The sequence below is a fragment of the Blastomyces gilchristii genome, assembly GCF_000003855.2.
Source record: "Blastomyces gilchristii SLH14081 genomic scaffold supercont1.5, whole genome shotgun sequence".
Classification (NCBI taxonomy): domain Eukaryota; kingdom Fungi; phylum Ascomycota; class Eurotiomycetes; order Onygenales; family Ajellomycetaceae; genus Blastomyces; species Blastomyces gilchristii.
This window is the reverse complement of record NW_003101678.1, coordinates 1,739,032-1,752,958: the sequence shown is the minus strand read 5'-3', so window position 1 is coordinate 1,752,958 and position 13,927 is coordinate 1,739,032.

The following is a 13,927-nucleotide window of genomic DNA, read 5'->3' as shown; positions in this document are numbered from 1 at the left end:
ACTAATTTTCTCTGATATCTTACTTAATAATAGATAATTAAAAATCTTTGAAGTAATATAATCTATTATTAACTTTAACTTAATAGAGTAGTTCAGTGAATTATCATTCTTATCTTTAATTTCTTTATTTATTCTTAACAGATTATTGAATAGTGCTGAATAAACTGTATATAAATCTTGAATCTTCTGTATTAGATATATATCAGAGCTGTTAAAGAAATCTCTTAATATTAGTTATAAAGTTCAGTGAACACTCTTCTGTAAAAGTAATATCTTTTTTATATCTTAATAATTTATTCACTACACTAGATTTTTAAAGTCTTAATAGTTATTCTCTTCTATTAGAATATTACAGTTATTAAATACTGTATATTCTTTAATCTACTTAATATAGTATAAATTAATATACATATTCAGCTATCTCTTTATATATTATATAAGCTTTGCTTTTTTTGTATAATTACTGATATGTATAATAACAGTACTTATAGTTAAAGCAGAAAATAACTGATAATTAATAACTGAATTAGCTTGAAATAACTTAAATATTACTACTACTCTGACTACTACTTTAATAAAAAATTATAGTTATTAATAAGCTCTTAGTATAATTTAATAAGTTACTTCAGAATTATTTTCTCTCAGTAATTAAGATATTAATAGACTATTACTTCTTATAATAACTATATATATTTAAATAATAAGATTAATGAGTGATTAATTTACTGCTGAAAATGTTATTGAAATAATTTACTAAATTACTAAACTAAGTCATTTCTCTCTGAGCATACACTGTAAGATAAGAGATATAATAATTAAGACTTAAATATACTTCTGAAGTTAATATTTCTTGAGATAAGTAATCAGTGACTGTAAACAATTTCAATTATAAGAAAAAGAGAATATCTGTAATATTTAAAAGTATTCTAGCTAATTATATAGTAATAAGATAGAGCAGATTAGTAATAAGTATGAAATTTTTAATATTTCAGTGAACTCACTATAATATAAATTAGAAGAAAAAAAGAAGATTAAATTCAAACTTAAATATATTTGAAAAAGAGATACTATCTGTGCTGTTATTAGACTGACCGCTGAGATCATGAATTTCATGTTTGATCTCATTCGATCTGATCTCATACATTTCTTAGCATGAATTTCACTGATACTAGTCATTAAAAAAACATGTAAAGTGACTATATATCAGATCTTAAAATGAAATCATGACTTGAAAAAAATGAGAAAGTGATTCATTTGATCTCATTTAGTTTCATTCTTGGCATAAAGTTACTATTTTTAGACATTTTAAGGTTTTTTTTAGACTATTGTTAATTTTTTTAAAAGTAACACTTTTTGATAATACTCAAATAAGATTTAAAGTCATTTAAAGCAATAAAAATAATTTAAATTGAGAAGTGAAAATCATGATCTTATTTGAAAAATATAATAAGAGTAGACAGTAAGTCTCACTGAGACAGTATGAAACTACTATCTAATGTTAAAACTGTGTAATGAAATCAGTTGAATTGATAATGAGACTGTTAAAAAATCTAATTCTGGTCTCAGATACAGTCACACAGTCAGTCTAGCTGTTATACTCTACTCTTGATATATTTACTCTCTATATATGAGATTCAGTAGATTATTCAGTTTAGACTGAAGATATTATATATGATGATAAAATCAGTTATTATTATGTAGATAATAGTTCAGATTCAGCTGATTTTTATTATTAATAAAGCAGTTTAACATGATCTTCTTACAGTTACTTCTTTAATTTCTGTATTACTATTTTACTGCAGCATATTTCTAAGAAATATAATATAAGATATAATAATTCTTATCTTTTCTTCACTGATATTCATCATAACTCTTTTACAATTTAATGTAGATAAGTTATACAATAATACAGTAACAGTATTGAGAAAATTGATATTATAAGAATCAAAGATTAGAGTAAAAATATTATTTCACTTTAAACACTTAACAGCACTTAGTGTAGAAATTATATAAAAACTCATCAAGTTTTAGTACATGTTCTGATATAAATCAAATTCATTAATAAATAATTGATATGATAGAGAAATAACTTGTATATCAGAATAAAATATACTTTTCAAAAGATCTTAATTATATACTGCAATTTTCAACTCAGTCTGAATTAGTAAAGATTTGTAATATAGTCATATCTCAATAAGTTCAGTTTTGATTCTTATAACTTAGTGAAGAAAATACTGATCTTGACTCTTATATACTAATAGATTAGAATCTGATTCAAATACTGTATTTATGTAAATATTAAGTTCATTGGGACCTTGAATAATTGAGATATATTTCATCTCATTCTTCATTGTAATTATTTCAAAGAGACTAAATAATGAATTTAAGAATGATAATCTTTGTACAGTCTGTGAAGTATAGTGAATAGCTTCTTAAACTTTCAGAACTATTATATAAGATCTTATATCTGAATCTCAGTGATTATATCTGATAAAATACACTCTTTCAATGTGAGATATATTATTCAACTCTGATTTATAAAAGTATTCAAGATTTCCACACTGATATCAAATAAAATTGAAAGGAAAAATAGGTTTATTTAATGAATATTATACAAAGTTATTAGAATAATATTTGACTGAGCTCTCTCAACTGTGAGATTGTTATAACTCTGTGAGATTGTTGATAATTTCTGCTATTTCTATATACATTTATCACTGAAAAGTTGAGGATTTGAGAAGAGCAGATATAAAGAGAATCAGATTTTAAAAGTAGAGTAATCTCAGAAAGAATTCAGTGAGATTTTTCTGAGCAGAACTCAGAGTTGATATTTATATTAATAACACTATTGAAATTAAGATTTTCTTAACTGATAAAATCAGAAATTATGCTCTGTATTGCTTTTTCAGAGTTGATAGACCTTCAGAGAGCAGACTTATCAGTGATATATTCTTTAATAAACACAGAATTTGTAGTAGTAATTTGTAGTTTTTTCAGAAAATATCTGACTCTTCAGCTCAAAGTCTCATTATCAGAATAAATAAATTCATTTCAAAGTTACTATGTTTATAAGATATATTAATTACTGAATCAGAATTAATAAATTGATTAGTAATAGTAACAGCAATTGTATCAGCAGCTAGTATTTTAATATTATTAGTAACTGACTCATCAGAATTCTCTTGATCATTATTTTCAGAAATATTCTTCTCAGCAGCTGCTTTCAAAAGTCACTTATCATACTTAATATTATCAGCATCATTCTTATTATATGACTCTATCTTTAGAGAATGTTAGTTTTTATAATAATAGAGATATCAAAAGTGATAAACTTACTGAGAATAGTAATACTTCTTTACTGAAAGTATTATTATCTGAATCACTGTCAGTAAAATCTTCATTTACAGTTTTCAGAAAAGAGAGACTCTGATGTTGAAATTTCAATTAATCATTCCCAGATTCTTGTCTAGAGATAGATAGTAGATAGTGTTTTAGATTTTAATTAAACAGATATAACATTTTGCTTTCTGATATGATTTGTAGAAAAAAGTTGCATAGTTGAAAAGATATGAATAAAGTGAATAAGCAGTCTTGATAAAATAAAGAGATGAGATTGAATTACTGAAAAGAAATATATTAATAAGAGTTACAATCAGTAACAATCTATATTAATTTGATATTAAGAATCAAATCACTATATTTCTATTTATATCATAAATTTATCAGAGTTCTATTAAGATTCTGAAAATGAATATTGTCATGAATTCTGTTCTACTAGATCTCTTCAAACTCTCTCATCTGATAGATTTAATGAAACAAATCACTGATTTTAAAAGAAATCTGATATTGATATATCTGAACATAGACTGAATATAATAACAGCAATGATAAATATCAGTCAAATGAGAAGAAGTCAAACTCATCACTGATATTAAACAGTCTGTTAAAAAGGCATCACTGAACCCGGCATCTGAATGCAGAAATATATGAGAAGAAAATTCAGCTGACAGAGCAGTGTCTGTGTCTGAAGATAAAATAAATGTATTTTCTTTCATTCAACAAAGATAATTTGAATTGAACAGTTATAAGTGTGATAAAAACAAAGAATAAAATATCATATATCTTTTCATTCAGCAGAATGATGATGCTGAATATGATTAAAACATGAAAGTTCTGAACTCTCAAAGAAATGAAGACAAGTAGTATTAGATTTTAGTAAATATATCAACTTTTCAGTGAAATATCTTAGAAGAATTTAAAACTTTTCAGTGAGATATTAAAATTTTTTTGATCAACTTAGCTAATCATTTATTAATATAGAATCATTTTCAATGAGAGAAGACAAAGAGCAGAGAAAGTTCAGTGATAATCAGATTGCATAACTGCTATAAAGAATTAATTATCTTTAAATACTTCTGTGATTCATTTATCACTGAAAAGTTCTTTCTGGTTTTTTACTGAGCACAGATAATCATTGACTTTAATCAATTCTCTGAGTGAGAATAATGATATATGAAACATAAGTTGAATATTCATTAGTTAAAGATATTGAATTGAAAACTTCAGATTGAAAAACTAGAAACTGATTCTAAAAAATAAAGATATATATCAATTTTGCAACTCAGGTTAAAATATTTGATGATACTGATATAAATGAAAATTCTGTCACAGCTATACTGTAATGATAAAATATTCTGACATTCTAAAATCTGATAAGTAATATGTCAGGTCACGTGACCTGGCTTACTAATCCTTTCATCATATAACTTTCCACAAAGCTAGCAATCTTTCAATCACACAAGCTTTACATCTTTCACAGGTTATGAGACCTGTTTTGCATAAAATCACTGCCAATTCAGGATTTCTTATTGATATAATCATTATTTAACTACTGCTTCATTTGATACACTCATCAGGAGATAAAATTGTCTTATTCTATCAGTATTAATGTGTTTGAGATCTTGTTGATCAATAATACTACCACTCACTTAAAAAAGAGACTTGCAGAAAATGCATCACATTGCAAAAAAGAAAGAAAAAGAGAACAATATTGACAAGAATTCAATAAATGAATATCAAGATGACAGATTCATTATGATCTTGCTCATATACATGTTCATGATCTTGTGTTCTTTTCACTGAGTCAGTTGCAGTTGATGATGATGATTCTTCACACTCACACTCTGTCAGTGAACATTCTTCTGAAGCCTTTGAAAGCTTCATTGATAAATGCTCTGAAACACTCTCTCAATTCAAAGCTGGTTTGAATACAGCTCCTGACATGATCAGGCCGGCCTCTCAATCTACTTGACAGCTTGATGAAGCTGGTTCTCTTGACAAGAATAATGAACACTCAGATATCTATCATTTGAGTGAGACAATATCAGATCAACAGATGAAACATCTCAAGATGACATTTGAGATGAAGAAGAAGAGATGTAGAGTTCTAGAACTCAAACTACAACTGGAAAAACTTCATTAACAGAGATTCTCTACAGATTGATCACAGAATATTAACAATCATTCTGTCATCACCTCTACAGTCACATGGAATTCTAATCTCAGTGAAAGGTTGGAATTCAATCTTTATGAATCAGATAGCTGTGTTGGCAAGGCAATCTCTCAATTCAAGAAAGATGTCAAGAATACTATGAGACTAAACAGTCTAACTGACACATCTAATTACACTACATAAAGCATCTTCATGAAAGTGAAACTGATTGATGCACAGTGTTGATATATGATAAAGAAATGACAGATTCAGAACCCTATATAAAGAGATGATGAATGAGCATCATTCTGAGATGCCAGAAACCGGTGACTCTACACATTCATCTCAAACTCCTTGAGTGCAGAAGTCAGATTATGTTTCTTCAAATATGATGAAAATCGGATTGCTTATACCCTCTGAAATGCGATTAAACAGGAATACTCTGTCTCAAAAACACAGTTACACTGTGAGGCAGTTCTGGAATTCATGTCACTTAGTGGCACACAGATCATTAATCTACATACATTCTTTGATAAGTTTCAGTCTGTCATCATGAAATTGAAGATGATGAATGCTTCTCTCTCAGATGCATGAATATTTGATACCTTCTATTCAGTTCTACTTAACAATTGAAGGAATTATGTTCAGAAGAAGATTGAGAAGATACAGGATTTCAAATTCACAGCTGTGATATTGAATGTTAATCTTCTCATGAAGAAGATCTATTCGCGGCTTGATTCTTCAAAAGATAAAAAGAATCTACAGAATACAGATTCTGCGGTTAACTTCACTACAACAGATACAATGATCACTACATCTATCAATTCTAATAACAACAATACATTGAATTCAGCCCGTGAAGACCATACTGAACATGATTATAATAGTACTGAAGAGAGCTTCTGAAATCAGTGAGAATCAAGAAATTCATCTATATGTTCTGAATGTGAGAGATCTCATTTTAACATCTATTAATTGATCAATTCAGACAGTGCTCTGAATAATTAAAGAATAAACAATACTGTGAGAATAAAGAAATTCAAGGAAAAGAAGAAAAAGAACAATAGTGAGAATAGAACTTAACTATTTATTACAGATGAATCAGAGACCTATCAGATGACAAACCTCACAGAGGTTATCAATGTATCAGTCTGTTTCATGAAATCTCACAAGAATTCTCTCACTATATGAGATAGTGATACTGAATGCCACATAGCAAGTGATAGATCATGATTTTCAGAACTTATAGCAATCAATGATTCAACAGTTCAAGTGATTAATAAGATCATTCTGAAGGTTCAGAGTGTCAGCACTGCATTCATCTCAGTGAGTGAAAGATTAATAGAATTCAATCATGTATACTACATGTCAGAACTATCTGCAAATCTGATCTCTGCTGAGCTTATGAAATATCAGAGCTATATTCACTGTAATATACAAGTTAATACTGAGAACTACTTTGAGTTTCTGTTATCTATTAACAGTGATATCTTCTATGCTAATCTGCTTCATAATAATATTTACATTCTATCTGACAGCTCATCAACATTTCATGAGATAATGAATAACTCAATGTATAAAGCAGTGACATATGTGACTGTTCTGAAACCAAAGACAATCTCAACAGATTATGATTCAAATGCAGGATCTTTGAGACCTTTCAGCTGTGAGAAGATTGAACAGTTAATAAACTCTAAGAATTCAGATACTGATTTCTTTATTATCTCATCTTCATCTCAATTATCTGCAGTTCTTCTGAAACAGCTTTCAATAGATGAGTGGCATCATCAACTTGATTATATCAGTGAAAATAGTATATTAAAGATGATCAGAGACCTGCAATTTAATATTATCATTATCAGCCTGAAAAAATTATCATTCTGTGTCATATATGTTAAGACTAAACAGAAATATACTTTCTACAAGGATTCCACACCATGTTGTGCCATCTGCAAGGCCTTGAAGGTTTAAGTGAGTATATTCAGTGATGATGAGACCCTTGAGACTGAAAATAATATATCATTATATGCTGACAAGAAGCTTGCAATAATGATAACAGATGATGCTATCTGAATAAGGTGAATATTTCTATTGAAATACAAGAATGAGATATTGAGATATCTACAGATCTTCAATCAATTCATCAAGAATCTGCTAGAACATGGCATTGCAATCATTCACTCAGATTGTGAAGAATTGAATTCAAATGCAGCCATAACATATATGCTCAGTGAAGATATAAAATGAGAGCTGACTCTTTCTCATACTTTACAGCAAGATAAGGTATCTGAATAATCAATCAGTTTGATCATTGAGAAGTTCTGATTACTATTAATAGACTCTTCAGCTTTGAAAAAGATGTGAAGTGAGACAGTTATTACAGTCACAGAGCTGCTTAATCTTATGCCAATCTCAGCAATATTGTATGAGAACTCTGAAAATACAAAGCTGATTACACTGTATGAGACCTGGCTTAGAGCTCTACCTTCTGCATGTAGCATTCATCAATGAGGTTACAAAGCATTCTTGAAAATAGTCTCCAAGCTCATTAATAAGATGACTTCCTGTTTCAAAGAGTTGATTTTTATGAAATATGATGATTTTATTAATTACAGATTAGTGAATCTCTTCAACAGGCATTTATACATATCAAAAGACATCATCTTTCAGAAGAACCTTCATCTTGTCAATTCATCAATACTGATAACAAACCACTCAAAGGTCCTACTCAATGCAGTCTGTAAAGCGGCTGCAGTGATTTCTTCAGTGATATCAGATCTATTCACTGCAGTCTGTCAAGAGACTGCAGCAATTCCTGATTCATCAATTGATAATCTGTTCATTGATGAGAAAATCTGATCTGAGTGTTCATTATTTCTCATACTCACTAATAATTGATGGATTGACTATGATATCTCTGCAAGAATATCTATCTTTTTAGTGCAGAATACACTGAACTCTCTGAAATTCACAGTTGAATCTGATGATTCTTCAACATCTACAAGAAATATCACTATAGTGAGGGAAGCTTCAGTGAGAGACAGTCTTGAAGATCTATCTTCTAATTCTGAGATCACTGCACTTCTGATCCTGAAAAACCTCATACACATCAAAGCTTTCATGAAATGAAAGTATTATTACAAGATCTGTGTTAAAGAGATCAACTGTTTAAAACAGATAGAGATCTAATAACTGATAGAGAGAACATCACAAATGAGTATTCTTCATAGTCAATGAGTATTTGACAAAAAGTTCAATAATATGAGTGAGATTATCTGCTATAAGACTCACTGAGTTGTCTGGGAAAATCTTTAATAGAAGAAAGTCAATTACTTAAGAATCTTTGCACTTGTTGTCTCTGCATTCATCTTATAAGCTCTCATGACAATCTCAGTATCCTGGGGATGATATGTTCTGCAGATTGATATGATAACTGCTTTTTTAAATACTCAACTACCTGCTGATGAATGAATATATATGAATCAACTCACAGAATTCTGTGAAGACTATGATGATCTTGTGTGTGAATTAATGCAGAGACTCTACAGTCTTAAGCAAGCAGCACTCTTATAATATAAGAAGCTGTAAAAGATGCTATTACACTCAGGCTTCTGTATCAGTCTCTATAATATCAGACTATTTATTCATAATGAAAGACAGATCTATATAATCATCTATATGAATAATGTTCATTTCTACAGCTTGAAGATTGATGATCTGAACTGGGTCAAAGCTGAAATCACTGCTAATTACAAAATCAAGAATGTAGAGAATTTCAATCACTATCTAGAAATGAAGATTGATAAAGATTCAACTTCATTGATATTATCTTAATCTCTCTTTGTAAGAAATCTTCTGAAGAAGTTCTCAATAAATGACTGTTATTCTACATTCACTTCTATGAAGAAGAATGTTGATTTTATAAATGATGATAAGAAACTGATTGTATACATAGCAGAATTTACTCTACAATTCTATCAATCTGGAATCAGATCTCTGCAATATCTGGCATTCAATACACATTCTGATATGAGCTTCATCACAGGATTCCTTGAATAATTGAGCTCTCAGTCTATATCAAAGAACTGGGCTGCATACAAGTATACACTCTGATATCTACAGAGTTCAATCAATGAAGATATAACCTATCACAGAGGTGCTGAAATTAAATCTGTAGCATACACAGATGCTGATTGAGCTGGTAGGGATTCAGAATCTCATTTAATCACTGATTATATCATCTACATAGCAGGTGACCCCATTGCATGGCGGAGCTGCCGGTAAACAGGGGTCTTCAAGTCATCAACAGAGGCCGAATATATTGCATTCTTCAAGGCTGCATATGAGCTTGTCTATCTTCACGAACTTCTAGAAGACACTGAATTCATCTCATTCCATCTCAACAATCTGAATGCTAATGATCATCTCATTCCCATCACAGTCAATGATCTGACTTATACAATTCATACTGATAATAAGTCTGTCATAGAGCTATTCTCTTCTGAAGCAATTTCACACTGCTTGAAGTATATAGAGATTCATTTTCACATTCTTTGAGATCTTATTCATAAGAACAAGATATCTATCTGATATGTTTCATCTGCTGAGAACATGGTGAATGAGCTTATTAAACTGCTTGAAACATTGAAATATATGCATTGAAAAGAGAATATCAAGAAGATAGAGAGATAGAGAGATAAAAAATAATGTATCTCATGACTGGTTTTTCATTACTATACATTTTCCAGTCATTTTTTGTATCTGTACTTGATTTGAAGGTGAATTTTGTATATAGCATTGTGTATAGTTACTCTGATGAGTGAGAATGTCAGATCATGTGATCTGGCTTACTAATTCTTTCATCATATAACTGTTCACAAAGCTAGCAATCTTTCAATCATACAAGCTTTACATCTTTCACATAATATTTCTGAATATCAGTAAATTATCAGAGATGACTTTACTGAGATAATTCAGAATACTCTGACAGTAAAAAAGAGACATCCGATGAAAGATATATAAGAGAAGATACAGAAAAAGATTAAATTTTCAGAGACACTTTCAGTGAAAGACAGATCAGTGATATAAAGATTTTCAACATAGTCTATTTATATTTCAATATATTTAGTTTTCTATGAGTTTTATATATAAATTAGTTAATATATACTTTAATATATATAATTAGAATATACCTGTCTTGATATTTATTAAAGAAAGTTGTTATATTCTCTATCTTGCAATTTGTATAGTTATAACTACAGAGAATTCACTGATTTCACTGTATCAGAAAATCTTGAATTCTGTAGATATATTTCTAACAGCACATTGAACACTTATTTCTAGTTAATAGAAATGATTTTATATTCAAAAGAGCTGTAATTCATTCAGTAATAGCCTGTGTAGAAAGTATTAAGATATGAATGAAATCTGTCAGATATACTGATTACACTCAGAAGTGAAATATGAAAGTATTTGTATTCATTGTATAATAATCTGTAAAGATGAATTAATAACATATATAAGAAGAATAACTTATCATCTTCTTTTTCTTTCTTTCTTTCTTTCTTCTTCTCACAATCATATTATAATATGAATATTAATTTTTTCAGTTTACTTAGCTCTTCTCATCTTCAATAAGATTAATATTCTGTCAGTTATAATAGAAAGTTTTAAATATTAAAAGTTCTAATGTCAAGATATCTAATATGCATAGTATATTAAAAATATCAGTGATTTATTATTTCATTTAACAGCAGCAGTAACAGTAATAATAGTAACAGTAATAACAGTAATAGTAATAATAGTAATAGTAATAACAGTAATATCAATAACAGTAATATCAATAACAGCAGCAGTAACAGCAGTAGTAGTAATAATAGTAGCAGTAATAATAGCAGTAATAATAGCAGCAGCAACAACAGCAGCAGTAATAATATTAAAATAGCTGAAGACACACTTAAGTGTACACATGTAGCAGCAGTAAAAGCATAAGAGAAAGAGATAGTAAGCAGGCTGAATACTCTTATCAAATCTAGTAAATTAATGATATATAAGTACTGTATCTCATATATTTTCTCTCATTATATTGAATCTGTTTATGACAAAGTTGAAGAAAGTATAAAGTTATATTCAAACTGTAATTATGAAAAGAAAGATTGTGTGATATACTCTGATAAATTCAATGATGAAATTGAAAATCTGATCTGAACTCATGAGTTTTATCTTACTGCTCTGACAGTTATAAAGAAATTAATCAAGTCAGTTATACTAAAGACAGTAAAGAATTTATTTCAGTAAATTAAGAAAGTAAAGACACACTGACAGAAAGCAGAAAATTAAAAAATAAAGAGTATAACTATTACATTGAAAGTCTTAAATATATCTATCAGTCTCACTGAAAAAGTCAAACTCAAAATTAAGAAGATAAAGTTGAATATTAAAAGAGTTAAATCAAAGATTGAAAAGAAGAAAATTAGTATAAAGAAGAAGAAAATTATTATTAAAAAGAGAAAATTGAATATTAAAAATATAAAGCTTACTATTCAGTAGAAGATCTTGAGATTAATTAATAATTATTATAAGAATTAAAAAGTGATAATAAAGAATTTTATAAACTTGATTAACAGTATTAGAGAAAAAGTACAGTACATTTTCATTGAAATATATAAAATAATAAACTGATTTAAAATAATTATTAAACTTCTCAGTAATTCAGTTGATAAGAGTAGTAGTAATAAGAAATCTATTAATAGTAATAATTCTCTTCTTCTCTTTATAATTCTCATTAGTCTCTCTATTACTGCTGTTAATTCTTTTCTCTTCTTCTTCTTCAAACTTCTAACTCTGATAAGTGTACTGAGTCTCTGAACTTATGAAATAATCACTGAAATAGTAAGCTAGAGTCAGTGAAATGATTCTCAGATTTATTCAGAAATTAATAATTATATAGACTTTTAAATACTCAGTATCTAATCACTCTGAAATCTTATCTTTCAAATATCAGATAACTGATAACAGTGTCTTTCAGATTATGACTAATCTGTAAACCTCAATTCACAAGTTCAGTGATGTGATCAATGAGAGCAATATAACTAGAAATGAAAACTATGAAAGAAACTTGATTTAGTCAATTCAGAAGAATTTAGATAGAAGTATCTGTGATTTTCAATAGAGAATGATATCAGTGAATGTATGGTTCAGAAGAACGTACGACTGTCAGATAATAACGCGGCCGCTTCTGAACTTGCTTACGAATGTAAAGGGGCTATAGCGGCCACTAATTAATTTAGTGTATGATATATAACAAGCCAGTGTACGCCTGTAATTATATACTAACTCAAGCAATCTTTGAATCACATCTGATAGCATGTCTAAAAACTGGTGAGAAGTGCAGGCTTCTTCAGAATGTGATAATTCTATCTATGAAGTGATTCATAGTTATCATGTCAGTGTGGTTCTAGAATGTCTCAAAAGATAGCATATGAAGAGCAGTGAGTGAAAGAGCATCTGATTGATGCTGCTTCACTTGTTGAGAGAAAAACTTCATGCCCAGGCGAATGCCATGTATGGGATGCAAATGAATGAGGTGTGAGAAAGAGAATGAGAGCAGTGAACCAGATTCAAAGAAGTCTGCTCCCTACTTAAAAGAAGGATAAAAAGAAGAGATGACTATCACTGAAGTTGTATGATGATAACAGAAATCATATAATGATATAGTGATATAATAATATAGTGATATAACAATAGACATTGTATAGTCAATAAGAAATCACTGAAATGAATATCTTTTCTAGTCAATATAAATAACATCCTTCTCTGCTATCTGAACTGAAAGATATGCAGAATCTCTCAGAGAGTTTACTTAAAGCAGTAAGAAAAGTGGCTGAAACTGCTGAACTGGAATCAAAGCTCTGTACGCGTATGAGGATTCTAAATGAGATTGAGGCCTTGTGTACACAGTGGCAGGCCGAGGCGGAAGCCAAACAACAATTGGCATTCGCTGCGGATCAAGTATTTACTATGAAGAGCTTACAACTCTGGCAGAGCATAAGCTCTATGTCAAACCAACAAAGTGTGTGTTTGAAATGGAAGAGTTGAAGTTTGTAGAACATGTAGTGAGTGGTGACTGTATACACCTCATTTCAGAGAGATTGAATGTCATAGTGAATTGACTACAGCTGAGAAACATACATCATGTATAACAGTTTCTTGAGTTGATCTCATATTACTGCAGATTCATCAAGGATTTCACATGAATATCTGCATCACTCTCAGATCTCTTAAGAGAAATGAATACAAATCTGTGAAAGAAGAAGTTTTGTTCAATCATCTGAAATACTGTGTGTGAAGAGGCTTTTCTTATACTGAGAAAATGTGTAATAACATTCTCAGTGCTTATTCAATCAGATTGTAATAAATCTTTCTACATTGAGACAG